Here is a 24,009-nt window from a genome sequence, read left to right as displayed (position 1 = left end):
CAGCAGGGAAGTGGTGGAGCGGGGATTAAAACACAGGACCTCTGGCTCCCAGGGCCATGCTTTATCTGCTAGGCCACGCTGCTTCCCTAGTGAATGTCTTTTCTAGTTTTCTGGGTAACTGTGTCTGCCGAGATTTTGTCTGCTTTCTAATTCCCTACCATCCATTTTAGCCTTCCTCTTTGGAAAATGATCGACCAATCAAGAAATTAGTCAATCATTCATGTGCAGAGCACTGTTCCAACTGCCACAGAGAGTATGGTTGGTGCAATTACTCTAAGCTCATTGTGGGCAGGGAACATGTCTAACAATTCTATTATAATGTACTCTCCCCAGAACTTAGTACAGTGCTCTGCACACAGAAAGTTCTCAATAAATACCATTGATAATGATACATTAATAAATGCAATCCTTACCCTCAAGGAATTCACAATCTAGGGGTGGAGCTTGAGGAAGAGAGGAATGACAATACAGCAGGAGTCATTATTTATCAAATCGTAATAGTAATAATAATAATTGTGGTGTTTGTTAAGTGCTTACTGTGTGCCAGGCACTGTACTAAGTGCTGAGGTGGATATAAGCAATTCAGGATGGACACAGTTCCTGCCCCAAATGGGCCTCACAATCTCAATCCTCATTTCCCAGATGAGGTAACTGAGGCACAGAGAAGTGAAGTGACTGGCTCCAAACCACACAGCAGACAAGTGGCAGAGCTGGGATAAGAACCCAAAACCTTCTGATTCCCAGGCCCTTCCATGATGCCATGCTATTTCTGGGCAAAACACTGGACTAAGCACTGGAAAAATGTGCCCAGATGAAGATGAGACCAGGTCCCTGGCCCTCCAGGGGCTCACAACAAGTTGGGGTGGACATTTATTAACAGTCACAAGTTAGGAGAGCAACAAAAAAAAAATGAAGCAAAAATCAACACACTGGGAGTTGTGGCTTCATCTTCCTGGTCACCCAAGCAGGGTTGTTCAGGGCCCAGTGATCATAGTGACCCCAGCCTCAAGAACCCAAGCCTCAACTCCGCATTTTCAAATTTCAGAAGGACTTGGGGGTCGCCTTGTCATCGGGGGATACAGCTAGATGAGCCCCGTTTCCAGAGCGATGGTGGCTGCCAGATGTCTTCAGGGAGAAATAGCAGCTCTGAGTTGTCCTCGAGTCAATTGATAAATCGATCAATGACATTCTTGAGCCCTTACTGAACACTGAGCACTGTATGAAGCGTGTGGGAAAGTACAGTATAACAGAGGTGGTAGACACATTCCCCACCCATAACTAGAATCCAAGCAACTGCAGTGGGGGTAGAGGGTCATTGACTGAAACAATATCTAACATTTGGGACAGTAGGGATGGGAGGAGAGAGATGGGATGGGGAGGTGAGAATCAAGGAAGGAGAGAGGGTGGAGATGGGATGGGAGGGGGAAAGGATGGGGTTGGGAAGGGAGGATGGAAGGAAAGCAGGGGATGGGGAGGGGGGCATCGCAATGACCAGGCTGAGATTGCTGGTTTCAGGAGACCCCATTCTAATGTACATCCTCAGTTCTAATCCCGACTCTACCACTTCTCTGCTATGTGACCTTGGGTAACTCATTTCATTTCTCTGGGCCTCAGTCCCCTCATCTGTAAAATAGAGATGATTATTATTAGTAATAATAATGGTATTTGTTAAGCACTATGTTCCAAGCATTGTTCTAAGCAATGATTATCATGGTATTTGTTAAGCGCTTACTTTGTGCCAAGCACTGTTCTAAACCCTGGGATAGATAGAAGGTAATCAGGTTGTCTCACGTGGGGCTCAGAGTCTTAATTCCCATTTGAGGTCCAGAGAAGTTAAATGACTTGCCCAAAGTCACACAGTTGACAAGTGGTGGAACCGGGATTAGAACCCTCGACCTCCGACTCCCAAATCCATGCCCTTTCGACTGAGCCATGCTGGCAGACTGTGAGCCCTATGTGGATCCAAACTGATTAGCTACTCCAGCTCTTAGTACAGTACCTGGCACATAGTAAGCACTTGGAAATATCATAAATCAAAACTACAACAACAAAACACCCACAATCACATTTTCATCAGTGAGTCTCTTAAGTATGTGGTGACTTAGTTTCCCTCTCGGTGAAACCATGGTAAATTACTCAAATGCATTTGAGGTCACAGCATCTGTGAGCGATTGGCTTGATCAATTCTCCTTCTCAGAAGGCCCCAGAGAAATCTTTGGTGATGCCAAAGTCAGAAGGCGAAGGAGAGAGCCTCTGCTGCTCTGAGAAGCATGGAAATGTCTGCCTCTTCTCCTCACCTGGCATGCTTCCTCGATAACGGCACTCAATTTTCAGTGTGGAAAGCGTCCAGCTGTTCGACACCGTCTCACAAGGCCGAGAGTGTTTCCCCTTTAGCCGGCAGGAATATGAAACTCCTCTCAGAAAACCCCAGAGATGGCCCTATCGACTGTCCTTTAAATAGAATTAAAATTGACTGGAGACATATCTGTGGATCTATTGAATAACCGAGTCCACAATTGAACTGCAGCCGGTCCTGGAGGAGGAAATTAGGCAGACGAAGGACAGAAATAAAGTGGACCGGTGGCCCTGGAGCGCAGGGGGTTCCCGGGAGATGGAAGAAAAGACCGGGTGGCGTCAAGGGTGGCTTGTTCGGGAGGTGAAGGTTCACCTTCTTTGAGTTTTGAGAATGGGCTGCCTCCATGCCTTGTCTGGGTAAGAGACAAATGGATGTGCTGTCCTTTAAGGCTTCTGTTTCCTTGAAGACTCAAAATCAATCAGTGGTATTTTATTGAGCGCTTACTATGTTCAGAAGACTGTACTACACACTTGGGAGAGTGTACCACAGCAGAACCAGCGCTCCTCGTTCTCTGGACACATCTCTGGACTCTGAGGATTGATGGGCCTTTTGCCTTGTTCCAGCCATGTGGCATTTTTTTTGTTGGAGAGGGGGAGTCTGCCATATTCTCAGTTGGCTAGTTGGATCTAGCAGCAGCGTGGCTTAGTGGAAAGAGCACGGGCTTAGGAGTCAAAGGTTGTGGGTTCTAAATCCCGGCTCCGCCACTTGTCTGCTGTGTGACTTTGGGCAAGTCATTAACTTCTCAGGGCCTCAGCTACTTCATCTGTAAAATGGGGATTAAGACTGTGAACCCCACATGGGACAACCAGATTGCCTTGTATCTACCCCAGCGGTTAGAACAGTGCTTGGTGCATAGTAAGCGCTTAACAAATACCATCATCATTATTATAATCTTCAGGACCTAAGGCCCAAGACACACGAATTGTGTCCATGTGCTTTGCACTTTGCTTGGGATGATGTGGTGAGCTTGAAGATCATTCATTCATTCATTCGACTGTATTTATTGAGTGCTTGGTGAATGCAGAGCACTGTACTAAGTTCTTGAAAGAGTACAGCATAACAATAAACAGACACATTCCCTGCCCACAAAGAGCTGACAGTCTAGAGGTGGGGAGACAGTCATTAATATAAATTACAGATATGTGCATAAGAGCTGGGGGGCTGGGAGCGGGGAAGAACAAAGGGAGCAAGTCAGGGAGATGCAGAGGGAGTGGGAGAAGAGGAAAGGAGGATGCTTAGTCAGGGAAGGCCTCCTGGAGGAACTGTGCCTTCAATAAGGCTTTGAAGGGGGAGGACAGTCATTGTTGGATTTGAGGAGGGAGGGCGTTCTAGGCCAGAGGCAGGATATGGGCGAGGGGTAGGTGGTGAGATAGGTAAGACTGAGGCACAGTGAGTAGGTTAGCATTAGAGAAGCAACATGTGTGGACTGGGTTGTAGTAGGAGAGTAACAAGGTGAGGTAGGAGGGGGAAGGTGATTGAGTGCTTTGAAGTCAATGGTGAGGAGTTTTTCCTTTGATATGGAGATGGATGGGCAACCACTGAGGTGTCGCTCCTCCAGGCAGGGAAGGTGACCTTTTTATTTGTACCTCCTGAGCGCTTAGAAGAGTGTATGGGACTGAGTGGATGCTCAGTAAATGCTATCACCACTAATATGTAGTGCAAAGGGACTCTCTATTCACGTGGGAATGGGAAGGAAATTGGGAGGCAGCCCTCTGTCTCCTTTTGGGCTGGGAATGCCTCTACCAACTCTGTTGTAGTGTACTCTCCCAAGTGCTTAGGTCAGTGCCGTGCACACAGTAAGCACTCATTCATTCATTCAATAGTATTTATTGAGCGCTTACTATGTGCAGAGCACTGTACTAAGCGCTTGGGATGAACAAGTCGGCAACAGATAGAGACAGTCCCTGCCGTTTGACGGGCTTACAGTCTAATCGGGGGAGACGGACAGACAAGAACAATGGCACTAAACAGCGTCAAGGGGAAGAACATCTCGTAAAAACAATGGCAACTAAATAGAATCAAGGCGATGTACAATTCATTAACAAAATAAATAGGGTAATGAAAATATATACAGTTGAGCGGACGAGTACAGTGCTGTGGGGATGGGAAGGGAGAGGTGGAGGAGCAGAGGGAAAAGGGGAAAATGAGGCTTTAGCTGCGGAGAGGTAAAGGGGGGATGGCAGAGGGAGTAGAGGGGGAAGAGGAGCTCAGTCTGGGAACGCCTCTTGGAGGAGGTGATTTTTAAGTAAGGTTTTGAAGAGGGAAAGAGAATCAGTTTGGCGGAGGTGAGGAGGGAGGGCGTTCCGGGACCGCGGGAGGACGTGACCCAGGGGTCGACGGCGGGATAGGCGAGACCGAGGGACGGCGAGGAGGTGGGCGGCAGAGGAGCGGAGCGTGCGGGGTGGGCGGTAGAAAGAGAGAAGGGAGGAGAGGTAGGAAGGGGCAAGGTGATGGAGAGCCTTGAAGCCTAGAGTGAGGAGTTTTTGTTTGGAGCGGAGGTCGATAGGCAACCACTGGAGTTGTTTAAGAAGGGGAGTGACACGCCCAGATCGTTTCTGCAGGAAGATGAGCCGGGCAGCGGAGTGAAGAATAGACCGGAGCGGGGCGAGAGAGGAGGAAGGGAGGTCAGAGAGAAGGCTGACACAGTAGTCTAGCCGGGATATAACGAGAGCCCGTAATAGTAAGGTAGCCGTTTGGGTGGAGAGGAAAGGGCGGATCTTGGCGATATTGTAGAGGTGAAACCGGCAGGTCTTGGTAACGGATAGGATGTGTGGGGTGAACGAGAGGGACGAGTCAAGGATGACACCGAGATTGCGGGCCTGCGGGACGGGAAGGATGGTCGTGCCATCCACGATGATGGAGAAGTCTGGGAGCGGACCGGGCTTGGGAGGGAAGATGAGGAGCTCAGTCTTGCTCATGTTGAGTTTTAGGTGGCGGGCCGACATGCAGGTGGAGACGTCCCGGAGGCAGGAGGAGATGCGAGCCTGAAGGGAGGGGGAGAGGACAGGGGCGGAGATGTAGATCTGCGTGTCATCTGCGTAGAGATGGTAGTCAAAGCCGTGAGAGCGGATGAGTTCACCGAGGGAGTGAGTGTAAATGGAGAACAGAAGAGGGCCAAGAACTGACCCTTGAGGAACTCCAACAGTTAAAGGATGGGAGGGGGAGGAGGCTCCAGCGTAGGAGACCGAGAATGATCGGCCAGAGAGGTAAGAGGAGAACCGGGAGAGGACAGAGTCCGTGAAGCCAAGGTGAGATAAGGTATGGAGGAGGAGGGGATGGTCGACAGTGTCAAAGGCAGCAGAGAGGTCAAGGAGGATCAGAATGGAGTAGGAGCCATTGGATTTGGCAAGAAGGAGGTCACGGGTGACCTTAGAGAGAGCAGTCTCGGTAGAGTGGAGGGGACGGAAGCCAGATTGGAGGGGGTCTAGGAGAGAATGGGAGTTAAGGAATTCTAGGCATCGATTGTAGACGACTCGTTCTAAGATTTTGGAAAGGAAGGGTAGTAGGGAGATAGGACGATAACTGGAGGGGGAAGTGGGGTCAAGAGCGGGTTTTTTTAGGATGGGGGAGACGTGGGCATGTTTGAAGGCAGAGGGGAAGGAGCCCTTGGAGATTGAGTGGTTAAAAATAGAAGTTAAGGAAGGGAGGAGGGCAGGGGCGATGGTTTTAAGAAGGTGAGAGGGAATGGGGTCCGAGGCGCAGGTGGAGGGGGTGGCACTTGCGAGGAGGGAGGAGATCTCCTCTGAGGATACTGCAGGGAAGGATGGGAAAGAAGGGGAGGGGGTTGTTGGGGGGGGAGGGGAGAGGCGGAGGGGTGACTTTGGGGAGCTCAGACCTAATCGTGTTGATTTTCGTGAGGAAATAGGTGGCCAGATCATTAGGGGTGAGAGATGGGGGAGGGGGAGGAACAGGGGGCCTAAGGAGAGAGTTAAAGGTCCGGAACAATCGGCGGGGGTGACGGGCATGGGTGTCGATGAGGGAGGAGAAGAAGCTTTGCCTGGCGGAGGAGAGGGCAGAGTTAAGGCAGGAAAGGATAAATTTGAAGTGTGTGAGGTCGGCTTGGTGCTTGGACTTTCGCCAGCAGCGCTCAGCAGCTCGAGCATAGGAGCGTAGGAGGCGGACGGAGGAGGTGATCCAGGGCTGTGGGTTAGTGGAGCGAGAGCGGCGGAGGGAAAGGGGGGCGAGAGAGTCGAGATGAGTAGAGAGGGTGGAGTTGAGAGCGGATAACACTCAATAAATACCACCCATTCATCGATTAACCGACTGTCTCTAACTTGAAGTGGATGCCCTGCCCTCTTTATGAGGGGAACACATTGTATTCCAGACTCCACTGGAAAGTTGTTGGAACTCACTCATCGGCCTCCATAATAAAGTGACTCTTTTGGTGCTTATAACTGTCATAACAATTAATAATGATTGTGATATTTGTTAAGCATTTGCTATGTGTCAAGCACTACTCTAAGAGCTGGGATAGATAAAAGTAAATTAGGTTGGACCTGGGGTGTGGCTTATAGGACCTGGGAGTCAGAGGACCTGGGTTCTAATGCCAGCTCTGCCATTTGTCTGCTGTGTGATCTTGGGTAAGTCTCCTTACTTATCTGTGCCTCAGTTACCTAATCTGTAAAATGGGGACTCCCAGTTCTGTGCTCTATCCACTAGCCTCGCTGCTTCTCTATGTGTCAAACACTGTTCTAAGCACTGGGGTAGATGCAAATCAGCCAGGTCAGACACAGACACTGTCTCACAAGGGGCTCCTAGTCTAAGCCAGAGGGAGAACAGTCTCCTTATCCCTATTTATAGATGAGGAAACTGAGGCACAGAGAACTTGAGGGACTTTTCCACCTATGTCATCAATGGTATTTATTTAGTGCTTACTGGGTGCAGAGCACTGTACTCCTAAGTCATACTCCCCAGTATAAGACAGAGGAAGGGGGACAGGGCAAAAGAGATTGAGTGACCTCCCCAAGGCCAAACAGCAGGCAGTGGCAGAGCTGTGGGGAGAAACAGGGTTTTTGGCTCCCATTCCTGTACTCTTTTTTTTTTTTAAATGGTATTTGTTAAGCACGCACTATGTATCAAACACTCTACTAGGTCCTGGGATAGATACAAGTTAATCAGGATAGACACAGTCCCTATTCCTCATGGAGATCATAATGTAGGATGGAGGAGGAACAGGTATTTGATACCCATTTTATAGTTGAGGAAACTGAAGCCCATGGAAGTTAAGTGACTTGCCCAAGGTCACACAGCAAGCAGTTGGAACAGCTGGGATTAGAACTCCCAGGCCTGTGCTCTTTTCACTAGGCCATGCTGCTTTTCTTTCAAGGAGACCATCTACCTCAAGGCCTACTTGCTTTTTTTTTTCTTCAGTGGTTTCTGTTAAGTGCTTATGATGTGCCAGGCACTGTTCTAACTGCTGGAATAGATACAAGCTAATCAGGTTGGACACAGTCCACAACCCACATGGGGCTCTCATTGTGAATCCCCATTTTGCAGATAGGGTAACTGAGGCACAGAGAAGCAAAGTGACTTGCCCAAGGTCAAACAGCAGAGAAGAAGCAAAGGTGGGATTAGAATCCAAGTCCTTCTGACTCCTTTAGCGCTAACCTTCCCACTGTGCCTCGATCTTGCCTAACCTCCAACCCCTACTCTACATCCTACCTCTGGCCTGGAACGCCCTCCCTCCTCTAATCCAACAGGCAAATACTCTCTCCTGCTTCAAAGTCTTATTTAAGGCACAACTCCTCCAAGAGGCCTTCGCAGACTAAGCCCCACTTTTCCTCATCTACCACTCCCTTCTGCATTGCTCTGACTTGCTCCCTTTGCTCTTCTCCCCTCCCAGCCCCAAAGCACTTATGTATATATCTGCATTTTATTTATCCTTTAGCTCTTCTCCCTCCACGGCTCAAAGCACTTATGTACATATCTGTAATTTTATTTATTTGTATTGATATCTGTCTCCTCCACTGTAGACTATGAGTTCATTGTGGGCAGGGAATGTCATTGTTTATTGTTGTACTGTACTTTCCTAAGCGCTTAGTATAGTGTTCTGCACACAGTAAGCATTCAATAACTACGATTAAATGAATTAATGAGTGACTCCCGGATCTGTTTTCTATCCACTAGGCCCTGCTGCTTGTCTGTCTTCACAAGCTCACCTTCTACTACCTATGTTGCCGAGGGGTTACAGAGCACTGTACTAGACACATAGGAAAGCTATAGAGATGGCCCCTTTCCTCTAGGAACTTACAATTGGAATTTACACTTGTGGCCCTATACTCTGTTGCTTTCTTTTGGGAACAACACTCTCAGGATGGCTCCTTTCATAAAGAAGCAGTGTGGCCTACTGGATAGAGCACGGCCTGGGAGTCAGAGGGACCTGGGTTCTAATCCCTGCTTCACCACTTGTCCACTGTGTGACCTTGGTAAAGTCACTACTTCTCTGGGCCTGAGTTACCTTATTTTTAAAATGGAGATTTAGACTGTGAGCCCTAATGGGGGACAAGGACTGTGACCAGCCTGATTAACTTGTATCTACCCCAGCACTTAGAACAGTGCCTAGCACATAGTAAGTGCTTAACAAATACCATTATTGTTATCTTCACCTGTTCATATAGCCCCAGCCAGGACCAACAGGAGAGGACTTTGACTCCATCAGGGTGGGAGCTTTCATTCACTTGTATTTATTGAGAGCTACCTGGTGCAGAGCACTGTACTAAGTGCTTGTGCCAGTGGGCCCTGCAAGCCCACTGGGTAAGGAGGATCATTCTCCAGAACCCCCTAGTGATCCCCCCCCTTTTCCTGCAACCTTTCCTCTGATGCATTTCACCAATATTTTTCTTACATTTTCCCATCCCCCTCCAAACCCTCTCTTTGTGCCATCTGGTCTTCGATGGAGAGAAACAGGGCGGAGATTACAAAGCGTCCAGATTTATATCTAAATACAATCTCGTCCCATGCGGAGCCCTAGAGAGCCAGTGAAGGCTATTATTGGCTGCCAGGTTTTTTAGAAAATACATAAATCTCCCTTTGTGCCATAAATACATTTCTGCATTCAGAGCTTGCCGAGAGCCTCATTACGCTCTCCACCCTGAGACGGGTAGCCGCACAACTCATCTCGAGTGACAGGTGACACATCCTCGAGATGCAGGCAGAACAATCGGGGACCGATTTCATTCCCTCATTTTTTCTTCCTTTTCGCACGTTTGAAATAATTATAAGTGCATAAAGAAGAGGCGGACCTGAGGCCGAAGGCGAAGATGCCTTGGGCTCGGAAGTCCGCTGAAGGACTGGGAATCTCTGCATCCTTGGAAAAATCACCCGATTCCTGCCTGGTTAGGGCCGGCCAAGTGCTTGGCGATTTCTGGACCAACAGTTCTTTTGGAAGAGTGAAGCAGCAGAATTGAATAGCCAATCAATCTATGAATGGTATTTAATGAGCCCTTACTAATAATAATTGTGATATTTGTTAAGTGTTTACTAAGTGCAAGGCACTGTATTAAGCGCTGGAGTGAATACGAGCAAATCGGGTTGCACGCACGTGGGGCTCACGGCTTTAATCTCCATTTTACAGATGAGGTAACTGAGGCACAAAGGAATGAACTGATGTGCCCAAGGCCACCTAACAGATAAGTGACGGAGCAAGGATTAGAACCCAGAACATTCTGACTCCCAGGCCCATGCTTTATATGTAGAGTACTGAACCAAGTCCTTGGGAGACTACAATATAGCAGAGTTGGTAGACATGTTCCTTGCCCCCAAAGAGCTAACAGTCTAAATGGGGAGAGTGGAGAGTTGGAAATTAGCTGGAAAATTGGGACTGGGTTATCGTTTGGAGCCCTGCCGTGGTTTGGTGAATCAGGGGACCTACTCAACTAATATTTCATTTCCCCACTGCTCATCATAGTGCTTGGCACATAGAGAGTGCTTAATAAGCACCATCATCTCCATTATTACTATGGCGCCAAAGCAGACTGGTGAAGAAATACTGTGGAAACAGCCAACAAAGTATGGGATGGGAAAACAGCCAGCCCAAATCAGATTTATAAAGATGGCTGTTCTAGGGGCAGGTGCCCCCAGCCAAATGAATGTCCACTACAACTGTCCTAGGGAGGGAGGGAAGGGGACAGGGGGAGGGAGGAAAGGGGTAGGAGGGAGAGAGGGAGAGAGAGAAGTGACATCTTTTGTCTACCTACTCACTGTACTTCAATTTCATCTGTCTCACTGCCAACCTCTCACCCACATCCTGCCTCTGGCCTGGAATGCCCTCTATTTTCAAATCTGACAGACAATTACTCTCTCTACATTCAAAGTCTTATTGATGGCAAACTCCTCCAAGAAGCCTTCCCTGACTAAGCCTTCATTTCTTCTTTGCCCAATATATTTTGCATTGCCCTGATCTGCTCCCTTTATTTACCGCCTCCTCCCAGCCCCACAGGACTTATGTCCATACCAGTAGTTCATTAATTTATACTAATGTCTGTCTCCCAGTCTAGACTGTAAGATCACTGTGGGGAGGGAACATGCCTGTTATATTGTTGGACTCTCCAAAGCACTTAGTACAGTGCTCTGCACACAGTAAGTGCCCAATAAATATGACTGATTGACTGCAAAGTAATGGCTAGATCTAACGATAGGCAGTTCCCAAAGGAGAATCAAAGCCTCACTCCACAGGAAGAATCATCTGATAGTATTTATTATTTCCTATGAGTACTTGGGAGAATACAACAGATACATTCTCTGCCCACAAGAAGCTTCCTTTCCCAGCAGTGTAGGCCGGATGGAGCCCCACTAAGGTCATCCATTATCTTGCACGTCTCCCCCTCCTCCCAAACTCTCTGCATCCAAGCCAATCTCCTGATTGTCTTCGGCTTTAAGGTGCTCAATCATTTCTCTCAACACACCTAGTCTCATTGCTCTCCTAACACCACCATTACTACCACTACCACCACCACCATTCCTGCGACTCCCATCACCATCATCACCATCCTACCACTAACTTCACCAACCTATCACGACCACTATCATCACCACAGCAACTTTACCACCAACATCACCATCACCACCACAATCACCACACGCCAACTTGACCACCACCAGCATCCCTAGTTCACAGCACAGTCCTAGTCACTGTACTAAGGGCTGGAGAGACCACCAGTGTGGTCTTTTAGGAACAATCTCTGGTAGGCAAAAGAGGCTCACAGTCTACCCAGGGTGAAGACATGCACATCAGCAAAGTCAGCAGCTAAAAGACAATTAAAAATTACCTGAGCAATGGAATGACCCCACTCGTAAATGTAAATTACTTCCAGGGCCTTTTTTTAAACACTTTTAATTCAAACCTTTGGAATAACTGTTTCTAATAAAAGACTTGTCTCCTGGGAGAGTGGGTAGTTTGGAAGTGGAGTTGGGTTCAAATTATTTGCATGCGCAAATTCCCATGGGCAAAATGAAGAACAGCTCTTTCCCTACTTGTTATTACAGAGGGGAAGAGCAGATTCCCATAAGTCAGAAATAAGTGATTTTATTTAAGACAAGCAAAAATATTCTGTGCATGTGTGTGCGCGTTAATAGCCTACTGGAAAAAGCACAGACCTGGGAATCTGTAGTTCCTGATTCTGCCAGTGGCTTGCCGTGAGGCCTTGGACAAGTCATTTAACCTCTTTATGCCTCAGTTCCCTCATATAAAAGATGGGGATATAATATCTTCCCTCCCTCAACTCTCAGACTGCAAGCCCATAAGGGACAGGGAGTGTATTTGGTGTGATCATCTACTACTTAGTGTAGTGCTTGGCACATAGTAAGGGCTTAGTACGTGCTGACGTTACTATTATTGTGTGTGTACATGCCTGAGATTGTGTGTCCCTGGTATGCTTACCTCCCTTTGGAGTTGTTTTCCAGCTTGAGGTTTCTAAACATAGGCATGGAGAAACAGTGTGGCTCAGTGGCAAGAGCCCGGGCTTTGGAGTCAGAGGTCATGGGTTTGAATCCCAGCTTTGCCACTTGTTAGCTGTGTGACTGTGGGCAAGTCACTTCACTTCTCTGGGCCTGTTACCTCATCTGTAAAATGGGGATGAAGACTGTGAGCCCCATGTGGGACAACCTGATTCCCCTATGTCTACCTCAGCGCTTAGAACAGTGCTCTGCACATAATAAGCACTTAACAAATACCAACATTATTATTATGATTCTGGGGGTCTCTGCGTGTGAATTTGGAGGACTTTCCGTGCGTGTGTGTGTGTGTGTGTTTATTCATTCATTCAGTCTTATTTATTGAGCATTTACTATGTGCAAAGCACTGTATGAAGCACTTGAGAGAGTGCAATACAGCAATGAACAGACACATTCCCTGCCCACAAAGAGCTTACAATCTAGATAACTTACAGGGGAGAAGCGGGGCAGGGGGGAAGGGGGAGAGGGTGAGAGGGGGAGGGAGAGAGAGAGAGAGAGAGAGAGAGAGAGAGAGAGAGAGAGAGAGAGAGAGAGAAAGCACATGCGATCATGGTGGTAAGAGCAGGCCCCCACAACCACCATGCCCCCATGCTCCATCTTAGGTTGGCCGCTGCGAATAATTTGGGGACTTTTCACTCCCATTATGAGTCCATTTAAATGACAGGTTTTTAGAGATGAAAGTGAGGGGAAAATTCTGCCATTCTGGGAGTACATTAGGGCACTTCCAGCAAGCCCAGAGACAGCACCTTCATGCCCTCTGACCCCTGGCTGAAACACCGGTGCTACAGATCAGACCCTAGACCACTCCTCTGTGGGCTCCTTCCTTGGAGGAGCAGTGTTGGAGTCATATCCCTGCACCTCCTCCTCCTCTTCCCACCTCCAATAAGCAGTAGCATGGTCTAATGGATAGAGCATGTCCCTGGGAGTCAGAGGACCTGGGTTCTAATCTAGACTCTGCCACATGTCTGCTACATGACTTTGAGCCAGTCATTTCATTTCTCTGAGTCTCAGTTACCTCATCTGTAAAATGGGGATTAAGACACTGAGCCCCATGTGTGATGGGGACTGTGTCCAACCTGATTAGCTTGTATCTACCCCTGAGTTTAGTTCAGTGCCTGGACTATAGTAAGAACTTTACAAATGCCATTAAAAAGTAATGGTAATAATACCTTTCCAATATGCATGGCTACTCCCATAATGCCCTGGGCAACTGAAACCTTAGGCAAACCTTTGGCTACTTCAGTAGCCTCTATAGCCACAGATGTGGCCCTATCCAAGAGGCCAGATATACACCGACCCCAGAGGGGCTCTAATGGGCTGAGAATAGCATGGCTTAGTGGGAATAGCAGTGTTCTGGGAGTCAAAGGACGTGGGTTCTAATTACAGCTCCCCTATTTTACTCCTGTGTGACCTTGGGCAAATCACAACTCCTCACTGCCTTAGTTACCTTATCTGTAAAATTGGGACTTAATATCTGCTCTCCCTTCTACTTGGACCATGAGCCCCATATGGGACTGGGACTGTGCCCAACCTAATTCACCTGCATCTACCCTGGCTCTTAGAATAGTGTTTAATGCATAGTAAGTGCTTAACAAATACCAAAAACAAAGAGATGGACCAGCTATAGAACATTTCAGGGGAAATAACTTTTCAGGGGAGAAAGGAAACCTAGAAAACAGGTCTGGAAGGAAAATGTTGGGCCTTTTGACCTTCTCTGGCAAAGGTGAAAGGTTCCCTGGGCTAGCTCACAGGAGCCCTGCCCTCATGCTTTCTAGAAGGTTCCTATCCAGCTCTGAATGGTGTGCATGGTGGTCGAGCTTGCAGTTGACAAGGAAGCACAGATGGCAATATCATAATAATTATGATTATTTGAATAAGGGTGTAATTCCTTGAAGGCAGGGGAAGATTCACTCTATTTTGTTGCTTCCAAGCACTGAATACAATGAGAACTTAAAGCTTGTCTCCCTCATTAGAGGGTACATTCTTAAGGACAGCATTCACATCTGATTATTTTACTCTCCCAAGTACTTAATACAGTGCTCTGCACACAGTATGTCCGCAATAAAGACACCAGATTGATTGACTGATTGAAGAGACATAAAAAATATTTGCAAATAAGGGACAATTTCCCTTTACCTTTCAATCTCTGAAGCAAATGTAGAGGACTCTTAAGGATTCTTCCAAAGAACGTGTGCAGAAAGGGCTCTCTCTTTGCTTTATCACCTGTAATTGATTTGATTTCTCTCTCTCTCTATCTCCCCCTCTCTCTTTCTTAGTATTCTGGTTAGGGACCTAATCTTTGTAGTACAAAACCATTCTCTTTAAGATTCAGAACTTGGCAACAGGGGGATAAGATGAAATAAAGTCTCTTGTTGTAACCGCCCCGTGCTGACCCTGGCACTGATCTGAAAGGAGTGGGAAAGACATTCAATCTCTTCCTGTGAAGCTTTTACATTCTCCCCATCCCACCCCAAGAGGGATCTGGAATCAAACAAACTACAGGGAGCTTTAGCCATTTGGAGAAGGGAAAGAGAAGTTATAAAGGATCATGGGCTTTAGTCAGAGATTAGGAAAAGCACAGAACACCAATTCAATTATACGGATTAAACACCTGATTTACCTACTTTCCGGGCGGTTCTTTTTGAGATGAGGGGCTAAATCGTGAGAACTAGGGCATCCGAGATCCAAATTGGAGGCCTTCTCAGGAGAATTCGTGAATGCAGCTTCCTGTTGCTTCTCGCAATAAATGGAAATGTCAAATCATTGATTTCTGGGCTTCTTTGCTCATACAATTCAGTTAATCTATCCATCAATGGCATTTAATTGAGCACTTACTAAAAGCACTGTACTAAGCCCTTGAGAGAGCACAATAGAATAGAGTTGGTAGACTCATTTCCTGCCCACAATGAGCTCACAGTCTAGAGTGGGAACAACATTAATATAAATATTTCCTGCTCTGTGGTATGCACTCCCTCTCCAGATCCTCTAAGCCAAGCCTCTCCCCACTCAGAAGACTGCTAGAAACATCACTTCTGGGAAGACTTCTGTGACTGAACTCAATCAAGTAATGGTATTTATTGAGCACTTACCATTTGTGAATCCCCATTTCACACCACCTCTGGGAAGACTTCTCCACCACCTCTGGAGAAGCAGCGTGGCTCAGTGGAAAGAGCATGGGCTTTAGAGTCAGAGGTCATGGGTTCGAATCCCAGCTCTGCCACTTGTCAGCTGTGTGACTGTGGGCAAGTCACTTAACTTCTTTGTGCTTCAGTTACCTCATCTGTAAAATGGGGATTAAGACTGTGAGCCCCATGTGGGACAACCTGATTCCCCTGTGTCTAACCCAGCGCTTAGAACAGTGCTCTGCACATAGTAAGCGCTTAACAAATACTGACATTATTATTATTATTATTAAGACTTCTGTGATTTAACTCAATCAACTAATGGTATTTATTGAGCACTTATGGTTTGCAGAGTACTCCACTAAGCACTTTTTCATGGTATTTTTTAAGCTTCATTATCATCAATGGTAGCTATTGAGCACTTAATATGTGCACCATACTAAGCTTTTTTTTTAATGGCATTTGTTAAGTACTTCCTATGTACTTAGCAATCTCCTTTCCAGAGACAGTGGGGCTGGGATCTATGAGGGGAAGACACCGTAAACTCATTGTGGGCAATGGGTGTGTTTGTCAACTGTTGCATTGTACTCTACTATGAACTTAGTAATAATAATAATAATAGTAATCAGGGTATTTATTAAGTCCTTAGTATGTGCCAAACACTATTCTAAGCACTGGGGGAGATACAAGGTAATCAGGTTGAACACAGTCCCTGTTCTACATGGGACTCTCAATTTTAAGCCCCATTTTACAGATGAGGGAACTGAGACGCAGAGAAATGAAGTAACTTGCCCAATGTCACACAGCAGATAAGTGGGGGAGCTGAGATTAGAACCACGTCCTCTCACTTCCAGGTCCATGCTCTTTCCACTAGGCCAGGCTGCTTCATTAGAACAGTGCTCTGCACACAACAAGCATTTAATAATAATAATAACAATAATAATGTTGGTATTTGTTAAGCGCTTATGTGCAGAGCACTGTTCTAAGCGCTGGGGGAGATACAAGGTCATCTGGTTGTCCCACATGAGGCTCCTGGTCTTCATCCCCATTTTACAGATGAGGTAACTGAGGTACAGAGAAGTTAAGTGACTTGCCACAGTCACACAGCTGAAGTGGCATGGCCTAGTGGAAAGAGTACAGGCCTGGGAGTCAGAAGGACTTGGTTCTAATTCCTGCTCTGCCACTTGTCTGCTGTGTGACTCTGGGAAAGTCACTTCACTCCTGGGTGCTTCAGTTACTTCGTCTGTAAAATGAGGATTGAGACTGTGAGCCCCATGTAGGACAGGGGCTGTGTCCAACCTGCTTATCCTGTATCTACTTCAGTGCTTAGTACAGTCCCTGGAACATTGTAAGTGCTCAACAAATATGATAAAAATGAAAAAAAATATATGATTGATTGACTAGAGGTTGGGCCTACTCTCTCCATCCCCCTTTCAGATTCTTTCCTTGATCTGGTGAAGAGCAAAGAGAGAAGGAGAAGGGACCCTGGGAGCTGACGGTGGCACGATCTTGATCAACATGTCCAAGTTGCTGTGTTCACATGTCCCATTGCCATTCCACCTGACCCAGGCCACGAGCCAAGGGTTTTTGGGCATCAAGAGAGGGCCTGATTCCCCCCTGTGTCTTACCTGATTAGCTTGAATCTACCCCAGCACGTAGTACAGTGCTTAGTACAGTACAATTTGTAAATATTTAACAAATACCACAAATTAGGGCTTCCTAAGGGAGCTGAGCAGTAAGCAGGGAAATGGTGAAGCTCCACAGCTTGGAAAAGGAAAGGAGTTGGAAGTTACATGGGAGATTTTGGGGAGAAGCAGCATGGCCTGGTGCAATGAGTATAGGACTGGAGATCAAAGGACCTGGGTCTTAATCACTCTTCTGCCTGTTGCCTGCTATGGGACCCTGGACAAGTAACTTTACCTCTCTGGGTCTCAGTTTCCTCATTTTAAAATGAAGATTCAATAAGCATGGCCTAGTGGAAAGAGCAGGGGCCTGGGAGTCAAAGGACCTGGGTTCTAATCCTAGGTCTGCCACATACCTGTTGCTTGACCTTGGGCAAGTCACTTAACTTTATCTGTGCCTCAGTTTCCTCATCGGCAAAATGGGGACTCCATATCTGTTCCATAGACTGTGAGCCCATGTGACATCTGGTTAGATTGTATCTACCCAGCACTTAGTACAGTGCTTGGCACATAGCATTTAATACAATTTTATCATTATTATTCTCTCTTCCCTTTAAACCATCATTCCTTGTGGATCAGGGACTGCATCTCATCTGATTACATTCGGTCTGCCCCAAAACTTAGCACAGTGCATTCCAAATAGTAAGTGGTTAAAAAATACCCCAATTGTTATTATGATTATTATTGGGGACAAGCGAGGGGATAGTAGACAGATCGCTGTGTGAGGGTTTCAGACAGGCAAGTCGTCCAGGCGTGGGTTGAGGAGAGAGTACTGAAGCCGAGCTGTGGGCAGTATGACCACCTGCCTTTAAACTCCCTTGACTTTCCTGAGCTCACCTGAGAAACTCTGAAAGCCCACCTCACCAGCCAGCCCCCAGCCTGCCTCACATTGCCTGAGACCCAGTTGACACCCAAGGAGACAAGGCTGGGATGCACGCTGAGACCCAAGGCGCTAGACAGTTGAGAGAGTGCTGTTGGCACCTGCATTCGTTCATCATCTTCTCACCGCCCTGGGCTTTCACACTCACAAGCACCACAAGCAAGGTGATTTTGCAAATGTCTGAGCCTTGCAGAGGGGAAGAGTGGAGAGGGAAGGCATTGTTCAGGGTGGGGGTGGGTGAGTCCAAATCAGGTGTGCCCAGTTTCCTCTGATTCTATTATGGACAAATACACACACACATAGAGCAGCATGGCTTAGGGAGAAACAGTGTGGCTTAGTGGATAGAGCATGGGTGTGGAAGCCAGTAAGACTAATCCTGTCTCCTCCACATGTCTGTTATGTGCCCTTTGGCAAGTCACTTCATTTCTCTGAACCTAAATTACCTATCTGAAAAATGGGATTAAGAGTGTGACCCCCATGTGGGACAGGGACTGTGTCCCATCCTGATTAACTTATAATAATAATGATGATATTTGTTAAATGCTTACTGTATGTGAAGCACTGTTCTAAGCACTGGGGGGGGGGGAGCGTGGGATAAAAGGTGATCAGGTTGTCCCACGAGGGGCTCACGGTCTTAATCCCCATTTTACAGATGACGTAACTGAGGTACAGAGACGTTAAGTGACTTGCCCAAAGTCACACAGCTGAAAAGTGGCGGAGCTGGGATTAGAAGGGATTAGAACCCATGACCTCTGACCCCCCCCAAGCTCTTTCCACTGAGCGACGCTGCTTCTTAGAACAGTGCTTGGCACAGGGTAAGTGGTTAACAAGTACCATAATCATTATTATTGTCATTATGCACACACTCCCAACATCTTCCACCCCCAGTAGTAGGGGCCAGTGAGACACTTCTCATTGTGAACTTGCTTTTCCAAGTTGTCCGTTTAATTGCTTGATTCTTTCTGGTCTTTAACAGTCTCTGTCAGGATGCCCTATCACACCATCTCGCGTTATCACTGTGTCTGTGATTATTTTTCCTCTTCCCCCTCAGCCTTTCGGCAATCTCAAACCAAGAGCAGTTAAATGCCTTATCTACCAGCATTGGGATTACTTCCGGGCCTCCGCCTTCCCATGAACAAATCCAGAAAGGGTTGGAGGAAAGGGAATTCTTCCTTGTCTGAAAGATGCGGAGATCTGAAGGACGAGATGGTCTTGTTGGCATGAAATTAGAAGTGGTTGCCTCCAGTGGAGCATTTTGACATGGTTTTGGGATCGAAGGTGTGTGGCAGGGTGGCAAAGGTGAGCAGTAACAGTAGCAGAGTAGTAAAAACGTAATTATTCCAGCACCTAGTAAGCACTTAACAAATACCATTATTAGTAGTAGTAGTGGTAGCAGGAGGACTAGTAGTGGTACTAGTAATAGTAGTGGTAGTAGTAATAGTAATAGCACTAGTACTGGAAATATTAATAATATTAATACTAGTAAATCTAGGGAATGGTGAGTACTAGGGAAACAGTGTGGCCTAGTGTATCAAGAACGGACCTGGAAGTGAGAAGGATCTAATCCCGGCTCTGCCACCTGCCTGCTGTGTGCCCTTGGACAAGTCACTTCACTTCTCTGTGCCTCGGATACCTCATCTGTAAAACGGGGTTTAAGACTATGAGCCCCATAAGGGACAGGGACAGTTTCCAACCTGATTTGCTTGTATTCACCCCAGCGCTTAGTACATTGACTGACACACAGTAAGCTCTTAACAAATAACCTAATTATTATTATTAGCAGTAGAATTGGTAGGGTGAATAAAGGGTACAAATCCAAGTGTGAAGGTAACAAAGAAGGGGGAGGATGTTGGGAAATGAGGCCAGGGAAGTCCTCTTGGAGGAGATGGGATTTTAATAAGGCTCTGAAGATGGGGAGAGAGGTGGTCTGTCGGATAGGAAGGAGGAGGCAGTTAGAAGCCAGAGGGAAAACATGGGCAAGGGGTCATTATCCTTTGTGCCTAAGATTGCCCTTTTGTGTGGCACCATCACACATACTGTGCAGAGGAATACTGGCACCACTGGTAGGGTGTCAAGCAGGAAGAGCCAAACTGAAGCCTCTGTTCCCTCGAAGACCTGTGTTTATTGTTTCAGAAAATTCAGTCATTCACTCTGATTGTTCTATAAATACGTTTTTTTGTCTCTCTCCCCCATACGAAGCAGCATGCCCAGTGGCCCATGCCCAGGGCCTGGGTTCTAATCTTGGCTCTGCCACTTGTGTGCTAGGTGACTTTGGCGAGTCACTTCACTTCTCCGTGCCCTGGTTAACTCATCTGTAAAATGGGGATTAAGACTGTGATTCCTTCGTGGAACAGGGACTGTGTCCAACCCGATTTTCTTGTATCCACCCTAGCGCTCAGAGCAGTGCCTGGCCTATAGTAAGCACTTAACAAAATTCCATTATTATTATTATTATTGTAAGTCTGTCAGTTTCCTGAAAGCAGAGGTGTCATTTCCTCACTTTGTGCTTCCCAAGAGCTTAGAACAGTGCATTGCCTCAATAAATATTATTCCTACAAGAATTGCTATTATTCCTACTACCGTGGGGATTGTTGGCTTGGCAGGAAGACAGAAGGAGTCCCTTTCCATCCAGATGAGCCCACCCAGCTTTCAGAAGTTTGAATGCTCAAGCACGTGTCCTCTCAGCACTTTGAAAAAGCACAGCTGAGGAGACACTTCGAGGAAACACATTCTGCCTGGATTGCTGCATCAGCCTCCTTGCTGACCTCCCTGCCTCCTGTCTCCCCCCACTCCAGTCCATACTTCACTCTGCTGTCCGGATCATTTTTCTACAAAAACGCTTAGGCCATGTGTCCCCGGTCCTCAAGAAACTCCAGTGGTTGCCCATCCACCTTTGTATTCATTCATTCAATTGTATTTATTGACCACTTACTGCATCAAACAAAAGCTCCTCACCATTGGCTTTAAAACACTCCGTCACCTTGCCCCATCCTACCTCACCTTGTTACTCCCCTACTATAATCCAGTCTGCATAGTCCCTCCTCTAATACTAACTTTCTCACTGTGCCTCGATCTTATCTATCTTGTCGCTGGCCTCTTGCCAATGTCCTGCCTCTGGCCTGGAACACCCTCTCTCCCTCCTCAAATCTTCCAAGGCTTCAAAGCCTTATTGAGTGCACATATCCTCCAAAAGGGCTTCCCTGACTAAACCCCCCTTTTCTCTTCTCCCACTCCCTTCTGTGTCTCCCTGACTTGCTCCCTTTGTCCATCCCCCCTCCCAGCCCATCAGCACCTATGTACATATATGTAATTTATTTATATTGTCTGTCTCCTCCCCTCTAGACTGTAAACTCATTGCAGTCAGGAAATGTGTCTATTGTTGTATTGTACTTTCCCAAGTGCTTAGTACAGTGCTCTGCACACAGTAAGTTCTCAATAAATATGACTGAAGGAATGAATTAATTTGAACATCTTAACCTAAAGGCATAAGAATTACTTTGTGGACATCAAGTGGATGGATGTAGGGGCCAGAAAAATCTCACCTTTGGTAATTCCAACTGTATTTCTGGGAACATTTTAGCTTCTACAGTCTATTTGATTATCATTTCCTCAATCAGTGGTATTTATTAATAATAATGATGGTATTTGTTAAGCGCTTACTATGTGCCAAGCACTGTTCTAAGTGCTGGGGGAGATACAAGGTAATCAGGTTGTCCCACGTGGGGCTCACAGTCTTAATCCCCATTTTACAGATGAGGTAACTGAGGGCCAGAGAAGTTAAGTGACTTGCCCAAAGTCACACAGCTGACAAATGGCGGAGTTGGGATTAGAACCCATGACCTCTGACTCCCAAGCCTGTGCTCTTGCTGCTGAGCCACACTGCTTTACTGTGTGCAGAGGAATGTACTGAGCTCTTAGGACAGTACAATAGAGTTGATAGACATGTCCTATGCCCAAAAAGAGCTTGCAGTATAAAGGGCAAAGACCATATCATATTCTTCTATAAACCTGGGTGTCTAGTGCTGTGTACAAAGTAGATTTTCAGGACTGTGGCTCTGTACACAGTCCCCTACATGGGATAGGAATACAATACAGTGCCCTGCATTCAGTGAGCATCAAGTACAATCTCTGCTCATCATAGGAATCCAGTATGTGTTTTCAGTCAATCAATCATATTTATTGAGTGTTTACTGTGTGTAGAGCACTGTACTAAGTGCTTGGGAGAATGCAATATAGACCTTTTTCCTGCCCACAATGAGCTTACAGTCTAGATAGCCATGTTTTTGTGGCTATTTTTTAAATCAGTAGAATAATGAAACAAAGGGACCTTGAAAGATTGTCTGGCCCAGACTTCTGGCAGGTGAGTAAACCATCTGGGATGGATGATGAACAAAAAAGCCTTCACATACTAATAAATCAGTTGTTAAGCCATTCCTTTGTCCTCTCTTCTCCCAACAGGATGGGAGGGAAGGAGCCACAGAACTTTTGCTTCCAAAGCAAGAAGACTTTCACTTCTGGGAGGTACTATCATTCACTGCTCTTGGCTCTTCCCTGAGAATATTCTCAGACCACTTTTGGACCCATTTTTAGAATAGAGAAGCTTCCACAAGCTACCGTGCTAAAAACAGCATGCCTAAGCAAGTGGCTGGGCATCGGGGGCTAGAATGATTCCTTCCCTTTTACCCCAGAAGTGAAAATTCCAGCAGCGAGGGGAATGATTCCCAAAGGTAGTCTACCTGGACTTGTGCCCCATCAAATTGATCCTCAGACTGAAAACATATGAGGACCACTGCCCTTGAAAAAGAGCTTTTCCTAAGATCTGCACATGCCATTTTGACCAATACAATGTTTTGCATTCAGTAGGCAACCAATACAATGCTTTGAACAAGCTACCCTCCTGGACAACCCCTCATGTTTAGGGATGGACCATCCAACATCCCTGGACTATCTATCGAGTAAATAGGATTCCTTTACTTCTCCTATAGCCATGTGAATCACACCTACCATTACTAATTGTGTGTTTACATCACAGTACCCAGAAGTGTAACGGATCAGATGAAGAGAGGAAGCAGATTAATGGAGGGGAGAGGGCATGGTCGTGGGGGAGGGAAGGGAAGCCACTGTGGGTATGATGAGAAGCGGCATGGCCTAGTGAAACGAGCACGGGCCTGGGAGTCGGAAGTTCCTGGGTTCTAATTCCAGCTCTGCCGCTGGTCAGCTGTGTAACCTTGGGCAAGTCACTTAACCTCTCTGTGCCTCGGTCACCTCATCTGTAAAATGGTGATTAGACTGTTAGCACATGGACTGTGTCCCACCTGATTAGTTTTTATTTACCTCAGTGCTTATTACAGTGCCGGGCACATAGTAACTGCTTAACAAATACCATTAAAACAAACAAAAAAACTCTGTTCTTTCCACATCATAAGAGGGACCTTTGAAAGTCTTCCATTCCGTCTGATAGGCAAATTCTACTTAGAGGAATGCATAAAGCTGGGAAAAGAGAAGCAGAAGCAAAAGAAGAAGAAGCAGAAGAAGCAGAAGAAGAAGCAGAAGAAGCAGCAGCAGCAGAAGCAGCAGCAGAAGCAGCAGAAGCAGAAGCAGAAGCAGAAGAAGCAGAAGAAGCAGAAGCAGCAGAAGCAGCAGAAGCAGAAGCAGAAGAAGCAGAAGCAGCAGCAGCAGAAGAAGCAGAAGCAGCAGAAGAAGAAGCAGAAGCAGAAGCAGCAGCAGAAGAAGCAGCAGCAGAAGAAGCAGCAGCAGAAGAAGCAGCAGCAGCAGAAGCAGCAGCAGCAGAAGCAGAAGCAGCAGAAGCAGAAGCAGAAGCAGCAGAAGCAGAAGCAGCAGAAGCAGAAGAAGCAGAAGCAAAAGAAGCAGAAGCAGAAGAAGAAGCAGCAGAAGAAGCAGCAGAAGAAGCAGAAGCAGAAGAAGAAGCAGCAGAAGAAGCAGAAGCAGAAGAAGAAGCAGAAGCAGAAGCAGAAGAAGCAGAAGAAGCAGAAGCAGAAGAAGCAGAAGAAGCAGAAG

This window comes from Ornithorhynchus anatinus, chromosome 11 (genome assembly GCF_004115215.2).
Source record: "Ornithorhynchus anatinus isolate Pmale09 chromosome 11, mOrnAna1.pri.v4, whole genome shotgun sequence".
Taxonomy (NCBI): domain Eukaryota; kingdom Metazoa; phylum Chordata; class Mammalia; order Monotremata; family Ornithorhynchidae; genus Ornithorhynchus; species Ornithorhynchus anatinus.
This window is presented reverse-complemented; position numbering follows the sequence as displayed.